The following is a 14,488-nucleotide window of genomic DNA, read 5'->3' on the forward strand; positions in this document are numbered from 1 at the left end:
TGTTTTTAAATGGAGTTCGGCTCAATGGCACCAAGGTCAAAAGTTTCCTTGAGGTGCATGTGGCCTCTAGATGGAGGTAGAGAGCCGTGTGACTTCTGTTGAGAAATGTCCTTATTTTTGAAGCTTTGTTTGCTGAGACCTATTTAGAGATAAATAAAATCTAATTTAAATTAGCCACTTAAATTTAATTTAAAGGCTTTTCTTTATGTGGTGTAAATTAAAACCAAGTAAAAACTTTCTTTATTATTCAACAGTATTCTTGATGTTAATATGTCAATATTTAAATTCAAATTAGTTATATGGAAAATGTATAATAAAAATATAGAAAAATATAATAAAAATACAGATACAATAATAGTAAAAATACAGTAAAAAATTGAAAAAATATAATAAAAAATAGTAAAAATACAGTAGATATATTGAAAAATATTTTTAAAATACAGTGAAAATGTAGTAAAAAATACAAATATACACGCCCGTTCAAAAAAATGAAAAAGTGGAAAAACATTTTTACAGTGAACTTCCAATGTCCATATTTTCAACATTTTTGGGAAATTTTAAAGACACAAAATGATGAGAGAAACACAAAAAACTATTTTTAAAAAATGACCACAAAACACCTAAAATGATCACAAACAGACTGAAAACGGCCACAAAAATGCACAAAATGACCACAAAAAGACCTAAAATACCCACAAAACAGTCTGAAAATGAAACAAAATGAGCACAAAGACACACAAAGCAACCACAAAAACACACAAAATAACCATAGAAAAACAAAAAATGATGGCACACAAAATGACCAAAAAATTGCAAAATGACCTCAAAAAGACCTAAAATGCCCACAAACCAGTCTGAAAATGACCAAAAATGAAACAAAATGAACACCATGACACACAAAACAACCGCAAAAACACACAAATGACACAAAATGACCACAAAAATGCACAAAATGACCACAAAAATGCACAGAATGACCCCAAATAGACCTAAAATTCCTACAAACCAGTCTGAAAATGACCGAAAATGAGCATAAAGACACACAAAACAACCACAAAAACACACAAAATACCAAAATGACCACAAAATGACCACAAAAATGCACAGAATGACCACAAAAATACCTAGAATTGTCACAAACAGACTGAAAAGAGCCATTAAAATACACAGAATGACCACAAAAATACACAGACTGACCACAAAACGCCTAAAATGATCACAAACAGACTGATAACGGCCACAAAAATGCACAAAATGACCACAAAAATATACAGACTGACCACAAAACGCCTAAAATGGTCACAAACAGACTGATAACGGCCACAAAAATGCACAAAATGACCACAAAAATATACAGACTGACCAGAAAAACGCCTAAAATGATCACAAACAGACTGATAACAGCCACTGAAATGTACAAAATGACCACAAAAATGAGTCATGAGTTTGATTCAGTGATAAAACAGAATCATCTGCATAGAACTTGTAGTAAACTTACAGTAAATCACATTAATTGTATTTAAACAGTGCATACATCCTTGTTTAAACATTTACAGGTGCAGCTCTCTATTTTCCAGGTACAGGTTCTCTACGAGCTTTTCCTCCTGTCAGTGCGTGTGTTCAGGACACTTGTTGCTTAAAGCGTTTTCATAAGCAGCATACCTGGCGTGACTCTGCATGTTGCTGTAAACTCAATGAATGTGGGGTTCTGGTGAAATATTTCTGTCACAACCCCCAGAAGAAATGAGCAGAAAAGTGTTGCAACAGAAGCCGACACGCTGAAAACTGAAATATCGCCTCGTTTTGTTCAGCAGCAGACAGAGTTCTATACACTGACAGCAGTTTAGGGCTCTTTTTTTTCTTTTTTATTGCAGAGTTTTGATTGCAGCGGCGGCTAATTGGTGTTTTGGTGGAAGCTCAGATGTTAATGTGAGATAATGGTGCAGACTTCCTGAACAGCAGCAGCAGCTCATAATCAAAACGTTTAACACAGATGTTCTTGTTTGTGTTGCATCTACTGTCAGATGTACGTCGCTTTGATAAAAGTGTAGACTTGTAGGAACTGTAAATTGTAGTGGAATACATTTTCAAGGTATTTTCTTGCTTGTAAAGGTGGCTGTATTTACATTTAGATGCAAATTGATTGTGTCTGTGTGCGTATAGACGTATATAACAGTACAGCCACAGAAAACATGGTTAGACCACCCTTGTTTTCTTCCCTTTCTTGTTCATTTCAATGCCTGGTACCACTGAAGGTAAATTACCTGAAGGATGCAATGAACACGACAAAAAGTTTAATACTTTATGTCCTATTTGACGTGCTTCAGCTTCATTGTATTCCCAGGGTGTATAAGAGGTCATTCAATGTCATAAGCAGAGACACAAAATGAGAAAAAAATAGACCCAAAACAACAATAACTAGACAAAAAAATGACAAAAGAAGATATAAAATGACCAAAAATAGACACAAAACAACAATAACGAGACAAAAAATGACAAAAAATAGACAAAAATGACAATAACTAGACAAAAAATGACAAAAATTAGACACAAAACGACAATAACTAGACAAAAAAATGACAAAAGAAGATATAAAATGACAAAGATGAGACAAAACGACAAAAACGAGACAAAAAATAGACAAAACGACAATAACTGGACAAAAAATGACAAAAAATAGACACAAAACGACAACAACTAGACAAAAAAAATGACAAAAGAAGATATAAAATGACAAAAAAGGATACAAAATGACAAAAATGAGACAAAACGACAAAACCAAACAAAAAATAGACACAAAACGACAGTAACTGGACAAAAAATAGACACAAAACGACAGTAACTGGACAAAAAATGACAAAAAATAGACACAAAACGACAATAACTAGACAAAAAAATGACAAAAGAAGATATAAAATGACAAAAAAGGGATACAAAATGACAAAAATGAGACAAAACGACAAAAACGAGACAAAAATAGACACAAAACGACAATAACTGGACAAAAATGACAAAAAATAGACAAAACGACAATAACTAGACAAAAAAATGACAAAAGAAGATATAAAATGACAAAAAAGAGATACAAAATGACAAAAATGAGACAAAACGACAAAAACGAGACAAAAAATAGACAGAAAACGACAATAACTGGACAAAAATGACAAAAAATAGACACAAAACGACAACAACTAGACAAAAAAATGACAAAAGAAGATATAAAATGACAAAAAAGGGATACAAAATGACAAAAATGAGACAAAACGACAAAACCAAACAAAAAATAGACAAAAAACGACAATAACTAGACAAAAAATGAGGAAAAAGAGATACAAAATGACAAAAGGTCAGTTAAAGCCTGGATGGAGAACCAGAACATTGGAACCATGTCTTTGCTGCTCAATCACCAGATCTAAATCCAACTGAAAACCTAAATGAGAACCACAAGCCCAAAAGCAAAGCAAATACTTAGAATTAGTACAAAAGGAATGGGCTGCTGTGATCAGAATCTAGTGGAGAGCATGAAGAGACAGAACCAGTGGTTATGGATCAGTACTAACTCCTGTGTGGATCATGGGACTAAAACAGACAGAAAAGAAAACATGGAATCATAAAAGCTGTTTTTGGCAGAACAATGCCACAGCTACTGATGGAAGACGAAAACCAAGAAAACCATGGAGAATGTCTGATATCAGCTCTGAAATTAAACTCTTTTCATATAGTTTTGTTGTTATCATGATATTTTTCCAAACAAACGAAGCTTTAGTGGCACCCGGCATTAAAATTAACCAGAAATGGAAGAAAACGAGGGTGGTCTGATCAGTTTTTCATGCCTGTATGTGTATTTGAACTCATCGCTGTGAACTATAGAAATGATTAACGGCATAATAACCGCCCTGAGGCTCATTTTCACACAGAAGAGTCTTTGTTTGCAGGAGTTTTTAATGCTAGAAATCATGTTCATGTCAGTCCTGGAAACTCATCTGCTCTAAAGGTAGCCGACTGTGAGGAATTATTCTCCTTCTATGGCTCACCGAAGTCCCTCTGGACGACACAGGAATGAAAGACTTCTACTTTTAGTCGTTTCTTCTGCTCTGTCCTGGACCTCCACTAGATGGAGCACAGACTTACCTCATGGAGATTCTGGCCTTTTTCCACAGAAAGCTTCAACACATGAGCTGAGCATGTTTCTTTCTACTTTCTATTAAATGATCTCTGCTGTGGGTTTATTTTCCCACATATTTTCAGTATTAGTTCAGTTTTTTTTTACTTTCTGTTTCGTTCTTTGTCCACTGCTTCATGTTTGTTGGAAGTGTGAGAGGAGGAAGTGAGGTAAACTGGGAAAACCAGCTGTTAATATGATTTTTTTCTGCTTTTTCATGTTTCTCTCATTCATATATGTTCAGCAGCAGACTAAAGACAAGTTTCCTGTTGCTCACCGTTATGAAAACATGTAGAGGGAACGTTGAATTATCAGATTATCCACCTACATTCTTCCATTTTAGTATTTTCACTATCACAATATCCTTTATTTTTATTATGTAGTATCTACAGATAGTACACTCTAAGAAATGCTTTAATAATTCTGACTAATTTTTAACAGAAAGAGTTGAGTATGTTTGTATTTACAGACTTTATGGAATGGCGTTGCTGTCAGTTTGATGCATGTTTAGAAAATTCAGAGGGAATTATCAGAGCTAGAATAATGATATTTTAGTTTAGTTTTCTGTTTTTACATAAATGCCAAAGTCATAGAAGTTCATGAAAAATCATTTTTAATCACAAAAAAATGGTTAGAATTTTTAAACAGGAGTTTTTATCACCTGCAAAAGAAAAACAAAAGCACAAAGGAAAAAAATAAAGTTGTTTTTTATTTCTTTATTTTACATGGGCATCACACAATTAAAAATAATTACGCCAGAGTTTGCTAGCAGCATCTCTTGTCTGAACGCAAAAGGAAAACAACCACAGAGCAATAAATACATGAAATAAAACAAAAATTAAACTTATATCACTGTGAGATAAAAGGGAACTCATTAACTAAAAAAGTTTTTTTTTTTGCTTTAAGTATAATATTGACATTTTTTTATTTCACAGTGCATAACTATAAAATTATTTAAAAATTTTAAATTACAAAGCAAAGTCCAGATAATAAGCTGCCAGGACGTTTTTTCTTTTATTAATTTTCTTATCTCCAGATATAATATTAAATAATAGAAAATATGTATTATTATTATTATTAACAATAATAATAATAATAATAATAATGCAATATAATAGCAATCAGAATATGCAATAATAATATTTATTTATTAATGGATTTCTTTCAATTTTATTTATTGTTATTTATTATAAGGAACCAGAAAAAAATTGTATTTATCTGGGCTTATTTTCTGTTGGTACACCATTACAGTACCTTCTATAAAATGTAATTAAAATATTTATATACAATTAGAAAGCAGAAAATTCTTTTACCACTAAAGTACAGAAAATGTATTTTTTTTATAAACGGGGAAGCTATTTATTGATATGAAATTTCATGTATATGTGTTTATTTATTTTATTTAGAGAAGCTTAATAAACCACAAGTACTATTTTCTATTATTTTACAGATTTATTTCTTTATATTTTCTGCACTATTCGTCTCCTAATTCTGGTCTTGTGATAGAAATAGGCTGAATAAAACATTAAATTATGACACCTCATGTGACTGTTGAAGCAGAACTGACTGACTGGTGTGATAATGAAAAATGTTTCTACTCTGCTGATTCCAATTAATGTCGGCGTAAAACTAAAAATCCCGGGTAGCGAGTCACATCTTGAAACTGTTTTAGGCTGAATTTGGCAGACAGTCGGCTGCTGTCAGATCATTTTAATTGAAAAATACTTTAATGTTCTTTTATGATGAGATCTTTATGTGTTTTGGGGACAATGTGAGGTTTAAATTTCAGGTTTTAATCGAGTTTCTCAGCTTGATCGATGAGAGATTCTGCGTTAAATCAAACCCACATAAATGGTTATGAAAAAAAAAACCCTGTTCACCCACAGACCGGGTCCACTAAGGCCCCCCGAGCTCGTCTTGCTTACGGGGCAAATCCACCATTTAACGGCTTTCAACTGTGATTTGCTGACCAGCTGCTGACTTGTGTTTTCATCCCGGTGGCCCTTTGCCATTTCACTGGTGATTACACTGCTAAAGAGCTGCAGCGGGCCGGACAATGCCAGAGAGCTTTACATGTCACCAGTGTCATCAGCCGCAAAGAATAGGCCGCCAACGAAGGGCACGGTTCAGCCTGTTTACAGTGAGGGGCCTCGGGGGCAAGTCGGTATCTACAGGAGACGGAGGCCGTGAATGCAGAGGCTTTGCTGCATGTATGTGCAGAGATTATGTGGTCTGAGGGTGTGTGACGAGAGCTCCACAAGGAGGGTTTTCTAACAATAGCCGGGATTCGCCTCACGCCTCATTCAGACGTGTTTGTGTCCACGACAAAGAGACAGAGTTTCAGTTAACGACACAACAACAGACCCTGATACCTTCACGACTGGGTCAGTATGTAATTACAGGACTTTTTGTAACATAGTTGACAGGTATGACCACAAAAACACCTAAAATTATGACAAACAGACTGAAAGCAGGCACAAAAGAGTGCAAAGGGACCAGAAAAATGCACAAAATGCCCACAAAAACAGTCTGAAAATGACCACAAAACAGTCTGAAAATGACCAAAAATGAAACAAAATGAGCACAAAGACACACAAAACGATCACATAAACACACAAAATGACAAAAAATGACACACAATGACCACTGAAAATACACAAAATTACTCAGTGAGACAGATAATTATCATGTAAGCACAAAATGACAAGAAACACACAAAACAATGACAAAAAATTGCAAAATGACCACAAAAACACCTAAAATGATCACAAACGGGCTGAAAAGAGCCACAAAAATGTACAAAATGGCCACAAAAAGATCTAAAGTGCCCACTAAGCGCACTGAAAATGACCAAAAATGAAACAAAATGAGCACAAACACACACTAAACAACCACAAAACACAGAAAATGAGACAAAATGACCACAGAAAAACACAAAATGACTCAATGAGACAGATAATTATCATTATATAGACACAAAATGACGAGAGACGCACAAAATAACTACAAAAAAAAAGCACAAAAACACATAAAATTACCATAAACATACTGAAAATGGCCACAAAATGCACAAAATACAACAAAAAGACCTAAAAAGCCCACAAAACAGACTGAAAATGACCGAAAAGAGAAATAAAGTGAGCAGGTCATGTGATCTGGGATTAACACACTTCCTTGAAAGGTGTTTTTGTAACGGGGAACTTAGCTGAAAGTGATATAATTTGTTATTTTTCATTTAAAATTTGATATATTGCCAAAAAAGAAATATCTGTCACAATTATCTCAACTTAAAAGTCTGACCCTGAACAGAAGAAATGTTTTGTGTTAATTTATCAACACTGCTGCATAAAAATAAAGAAAAAATCTTTAATCAATGTCATGTAAAACTATTGTATTTTATATGTGGGTCTTTCCAAAGTACATAGAAAGGTTCTAACATGCATTTTTTATTTAAAAAAATCAATGCATTATCCCCGTTAAATCATGACCTGTGAGAGGTAAACAACGCCATTACACTAAATATGGTTAGTAATGGAATGAACAATGAGATCTAGACAATGCGTACTGGGATGTTTTGGTTTCTGACACCTCTGGATATTTAAACATGCCCCTGGTTGAACATCATTGGGGTTCCTGATAAACAAACTTAACAGCAGGGTAAATCTGCACAACATCAAATCTCTCCATAAATAGGTACAGATGTGGATTTTGTGTCAACAGTCATGCAACACTTTCCCGTTTATGAAACACCGTGAAGTCAAACATGAAAATAAAAGCACCAAAAGTGAGGAGAAAACCCCCATACTTCCCCTCTGTTCAGGTCTAAAATCCCCTTCCAGAGTGGGGTGTGGTGGACAAGACTGGACCGGCCGTCCTCCTCAGTAAAGCCTCCGGCACATTTAGCTCACGTGGTTCCCGTCAGACAGTCGATCCTTCAGGTGAGAAAGCAAATAGCTACAGGCCGTCCTCCTGCCTGAACACAGTGTACTGAAAAAGGTGTGGAAATCAGTGTCAGAGAAAAGCTTTAAGGTTTTATCTTTATTTAGTCACTGGGTTTTGTAATTCTGAGCAGAACAAATGAAACTGCAATGCATGTTTTACTGCAGAATATTAATGTTCCTCGTGGTTTTATGAACAGGAAACTTTGATATGTGACATACCAAGAGGCTGCAGGAAGAAAAGGTGTTTGAAATCTAACCCACAGTATATGTAGTTAGATATAATGTACAAACTTTACAGCCCCTTTCCATTTGTCTGACTCGAACCGTCCGCCTCCAGCATGAACAAACACTGATGTAATCTAACGAACCCTGACTTTACCACATCAGAAACACTATTATACTGTGGTCACTAATCGCTGCAGTCTAGGATGTGGCGCTTAAATGGTTTAATTGCAAAGAGGCTTATTTTGGATCTTCTGGACTGTCTGATGCTGCAGTTTCTCACCGTATATCATCGTAGACACCTAAGACTCTGTGGGAGTGAGAACATCCTCTGGGTTATCAAGTGGACGCCCTCCTTCATCGGTGTTTTCGCTGATCAGCCCACAACACCTCCAGAGGGTTCAGCAGTAAATCCCAGGTTCACCCTCTAGATGCCGTCTGCTCACCTGAAGGCCCAGGAGGAGTCCTTTCTCTTCATCCACAGCCACTGACTTCCATTTTCAGCGGCTCTGAGGAGGTCCTTGATCACCTTTCGGTGGGCCTTGCCATGTACTCCCGTCTCCCAGAGAAGCCTGGATGTGGAAGTAGCTATGAATCGTCTACAGCCTACTTTGACTGGTCAGACCTTCAGCTTCCAGCCTCACTGTTTTGCATCGGCGGTGAGCTCCATATATCTCAGCTTCTTCCACTCATAGACCTCCTCTACCGAGCTCTCCTGGGGCATTCTGAGCTCAATTTGTCTAAGTGAAGCTGACCATAGCATCGGGTCTGGCCACAGGTTGGTAGATATGATCTCAGGTGGAAAGCAGAGCTTTTGGTCCAGATCTACCAGCATCCTCCAAATGCAAGCCCCTCTCAGCTGCCCAGAATCTGGTCTTCACCCTCACCTTTCCGAACAAACGCTGTTTCTTGCCATTGGGTGGATGTTGGTGGAAGAGCGTGAACACTCATCTGCTACGTTTCCAGCACTAGTGTCAGACACTTTAACACCTGGTTGTGCCACCAGGTGTAACGGCCTTGAGTGAGGTTGGTCTTCTAGCCCGCTAAGATGTGTTTGAGTGTAGCTGGAGTCAGGCAGAGTGAGCGTGTAGGGTCGTCACCATACCATCGGATGAGATAGCCAGCCTTGATGGTGAAGCGTGCTCTAAACGTCTCCATATCCCACAGCTCTTACGAAGAGATCTTCCTCTTTTCCACTCCTTCCCATGTCATCCACTGCCCTTGGCTTTTGCACACCCGTCTGCTTCCTCTGGCCATTGTGCAGGCTTTGGGAAGGAGTGGCCTTGTTCCAGGCTGGAGTGCATTATACGTTACAATAAGCTTTCTTTAGTATCTCGTCTAGCATTTTATGCACCAAATATTGTGTTTCTTTAATATGTTTGAATAAGACTGATGTAAAAGTCACCCGTGTCTGAATGACTGAAGGCAGTAAAAACCTAGTCTTCCTAACCTTGCCAGCAAGTTGATTTCTCGCGATATTTGTGAGTTCACAAATCTCTCAAGAAACCATCTTGCACCGCTCCCGCATTCACTTTTCGTACAGAGCCAAGTTGGCACGGGCCAATCACGCAGCAGTATTCGTGTGTGGGGCGGGATATCCGGGTGTGACGACGACACCAAGCGCCAGTAGATCAAAACAAACATGGCAACAGAGGACAACGATCGTGTAGATGCTGCTATTAAGTCAGTTTTAGCTTAATCTCGTATCGCTTCTTTGAAGGAAGAACAACGAGAGGCGCTTTGCGCATTTGTGGATGGTAAAGATGTTTGTGCTTTTTTACCTACGGGTTTTGGTAAGAGTTTAATCTACCAATTGGCTCCGCTCGTTGTGAAGATCCCGCGATTGGCTGTCAGAGGCGGGACATACTGTTGCATTGTCCAATCCGTGCCTCTTTCCTCCGAACAGATTTACATGGAGCGGTCCCAGATTGATATTGTGGAGTACTATCAAGTACTACACAATTATTAATCTGGCTATTGCCAGGTTATAGTCTTCCACCTTGCTAACATATCAGTATGGCATTTTTTATGTGCTCACAGACATATCATGAGTGAAATACAGAGTCAACGCCATGCCTGAACATTTCCACCTTAGAGCTTTTTATCCTTAAGCATTTTTTTTGTCAGATTTAACACGTGATTAATACATACATGCAGGTTTTATGTCTGAATGACCATTGAAATTGGAGTTATGGCCCTTTTTCCATTGATTAAAATAGAGATCTGGTCTTAATGCTCAAATAGCTGCCAGGTGGGATTCAGACTAAAGAGGCAGTAACTAATATTTTACACAATGATGAGGTGTCTGTTTAAAATTTGTGAAGTGTGTAACATTTGAAGCTGTAATGCTTTTGCTCAATTAAAAATGTCAGTTATTACTGTCTTTACTCCCAGTTTTAGAGGCGCAGAAGTTTGACAGTGAAGTGCTGAAAACGTGTTCGGTCATCCAGTGATGTTTGTGTGATTTTGGTTAAAAACAAGACGTGACGCATCAGAGTCAGACCTGTGGTGATGATGCTGTCTAATCTCTTTTCCTCTTTTGTGTCTGCCAGGCTGAGCCGTTCACGAAAACACGCATAAAACACACAATGTGGAGGAAAGACCTGAGTTACCTTCAGTCAGTCTCACAGATCAGTTTCCTCTCTGAGGCTGATGGATTCTGAACTCTGTAGGAAACAAACAGACAAATACTGAGAACACAATCATTTCAGATGACGATATCAGTTTATTTTTGTTGCTAGACTCATCTGGGATTCATTAGTGGTGTGACAACAATCTTGTTTTAAACTCAAATCAAGTTGAGAAACTGTTTTTTTTTAGTTTTTAAAAGGGATTATTCATGAATGATGAAGTACTTTCATAGTACATTTTTTCTGTCTTATTGTGCTTATTTTGTGTTATTCCATGTCTGTTTCTACATTGTTTTCTTCTGTAGAGCAATGTTTAAAGTGCTATAACTTGAAAAATGATGCAGTTGGAGCCTTGAAATGCCATAAATGCAAAACAAACTAAACAACAACAACAAAACAAATAAAGTGGCATACTCTACATTTTTAAAGCTCCTTTTGGTACCAATCACAGGAAACAAAATCAGGCTCTTGTGGTAAAGAAAGTAAAGGGTTAATGGTTGGAACAGACGGAAAACCGGAAGTTTTTTTGACCAAATTTACACCATCATATAACTGGTTTGTATTAATTTATCAGAGCAGGTTGTGCCATTGAAGGCCAAATGTAGGTATCGTTATTATTTCTTATTTCTCAAGTTGTGTCACTTCAAACACCGATTGACAGACTGGAGCAAAAACAACACAAAAATCAACATGACACTGCCGTCTTTAAGAACTTTTAACTCAAAAATTTAGCTAATGTCATCTCTGAGCCCAGATTTTACACATTAAATAAATAAAAATCTAACTGAACTTGGTTGGGTGTTGGACATTCGGTGGATCGAGATGCAATGATCTGATGCACATGAGCACAAATAGTTGGAAAAAAGTGTGTGTTTGAGGTTCCGAAGCTCCTGCTGGACCACGCCCAGACCTCAATGTTCAAACAAATCTACACCCATATGTAGCAGAAGTATGGAAACGGCACAACGGAGGATTTAAGTTGATGACGGAACAAGAGGGCTGTTGTGTGTCTGCTCGACTCGTAGTCTTGTGTACACACTCTGTCAAAAGTTTTAGGACGCTTTCTCCTTCATTTGAATGAGAAAGCGTCCTAAAACTTTTGACAGGCGGTGTAACTGAGGGACTTCTGGCGTTCATGGGATATATCTGGCATACATTTTAATTAAAAGTAAAAAAAAATAATGTTTTTATGTTCATTATGATCACGTCTTTACAGATCCCATAATTATTTATTATGGAAACAATCACTTATTAAAATCAAGATTGCTTCAACAATAGGAGGAGGGATGCCATATGCCGGTATAGAATTTGGAACATTAATCGAAAACCAGTATTGCTTCCTTCTTGTGGTTCAATATCTCCTCAACAATTCTTCTAAGAGCTAGGATGTGTTCAGTAGTTAAGTGAGATTGCCTAAATCCATATTTAGTTAAAACTGAACCAGACATTAAACACTGGAAGCAAATTACAGATTTTAAAGTTCATCTATTTCCTGTGACGGTGAGGAGTGAACACCTAATTACAGGTTCTGTTTAATTGGTCTAATTAGTCAGTTTAACAGCTTTGAGGAAGAGCTGTTAAAGGTGTGTTTGAATAAATGATGGATATGAATTCATCTGTCATTAGTGTCACTTTAATGATCAACTCTTTCTTTTTTCTTTCTACTTTCTCTTTTCATTTGCAGTTTTCTCCCTCACACGCCCGACGCTGCGCCCTTCGTAATAATGCAGCCATTTACAGGCCGCTGTGAGAAAAAACATGCATGCAGCGATCGTCCGCATATTTCAGAGTTTAGTCATGAACACACGAGGAATCCTGCAGCAGCTGAAGCTCCTGTTCTTGTTTCCCAGAACGTAAAAAAAAACAAAAACATTTCAGGTCACAGATGGTGAATTTCTCACTCTGTATGTTATTGACACATGATAGTAAAAGATAAAAAGGTGTTTGACTGTTTAATACCAGAAAACTGCTCATGACATGTTGACATTAAATTATATTTATTTATTTTTACTCTTCAAATCTACACTGAATAAAAAAACAATCCAGTAGAAAAAAAGTGAAAATCTGTCGAGTTTAAAAATTGTACAAAACTGTGAAAATAATGGCAGATATCTGTAAAAGATGATTTTTCATGACTTTATAAAAATCTCACAAAAGAATGAATAATTTGTTTATTTATATTATGTTATTATCAGTTATTATTTATTGTATTTTATTAGTATATTCATATTTATATTTTTTATTTTTTATTTTAGATGATATATATTTATTTTATTTACAGTTGAAGCCCATTTTGTTTGTTGTGGAGTTTTCGGTGAATGAAATGCAAATTAATATTTCTTTTCTGTGATTTTGCTACCATCATTCCTACCAAAGAGGAAAAATCTGGAAAATTACAGTCTTTTCTTTTTCCAGATAACATGTAAATTAATGTTTTTTTGGGTGATTTTTGCTGGATATTATTTGTAATTTCACAAAACACTAAACATGTAACAGTTTCAAAAAAAATTGTCAGCAATTTATCCCCTAATATAAATATTTTTCTTTCAAATAATGACAGTATCTGTAAATTATATTTATTTTGGACATTATAGATAGTTTTAGTCTTTTTTCTTTGCTTTTTTCTTTCTTTTTTATAAAAAAACATGTAAATTAATATTGTTTCTATGAATTTGCTACCATCATTTCAACAAAACAGGGAAAATCTGGAAAACTAAAGTCCTTTTTCTGACTGCAATTTGAACTCATACAGACGTAAAATGACCAAAGTACAGCACAAAACAACCACAAAATGATGAAAAATGACCAAACTGGTTGGTAAAAAGACTTCAAATTACCAAAATGGGACACCAAACGACCACTAAAGTAGCTTGCATGACCTAATTAAGTAGCGGGCGGTGAGAACTGATGGGATTCAGAAACACAATTTAATCAGTTGTTCCTTGTATCATATCCGACAGATAAGTCTTGGATTTGTAGTCGAATCACAATCATGTGATCGTCAGCAGGCAGCTGATGTAGTGTTCACTTGTTGTCATGGTTACAGTGATGCCATGCCGCTATCTGGCAATGATACAGAAATCTTTAACTTTAACTTCAATCTTGTGACCTTCTCTGAAAATGTAATTGAAATCCGTTATTACGTTTTTGAGTAATATTGCACACAGACAGACAGACAGACAGACAAACATGCCGATCGTCACATAACTCCTTGGCGAAGTAATAAATGGTCAAATGTAGTGAAAAAGCTAATTTCCCAAAGTTTTTGTAGCTTGTTGGTTGAACGTAATTTCATTAGAAGTTGTCATAACTCCAGAAACTGTTCATTTTTGTGGGTGGAGTTTTATATTCATTTTATTTTTACCGTTCAGTGACTCACATGGAGTCGTCTTCCTCTTTTTGCTGCACAGAAGTCATAATTTTCTTCCCCTAAAAACACACATTCACTGTTTCCTGAACTCTGGGGGCCTCTCTGGCACTCAGAGGATCATATAGCTGCACATGGTGACCTGAACCTCTGCTGCTCTTATATA

This window comes from Acanthochromis polyacanthus, chromosome 17, assembly GCF_021347895.1.
Source record: "Acanthochromis polyacanthus isolate Apoly-LR-REF ecotype Palm Island chromosome 17, KAUST_Apoly_ChrSc, whole genome shotgun sequence".
Taxonomy (NCBI): Eukaryota; Metazoa; Chordata; class Actinopteri; family Pomacentridae; genus Acanthochromis; species Acanthochromis polyacanthus.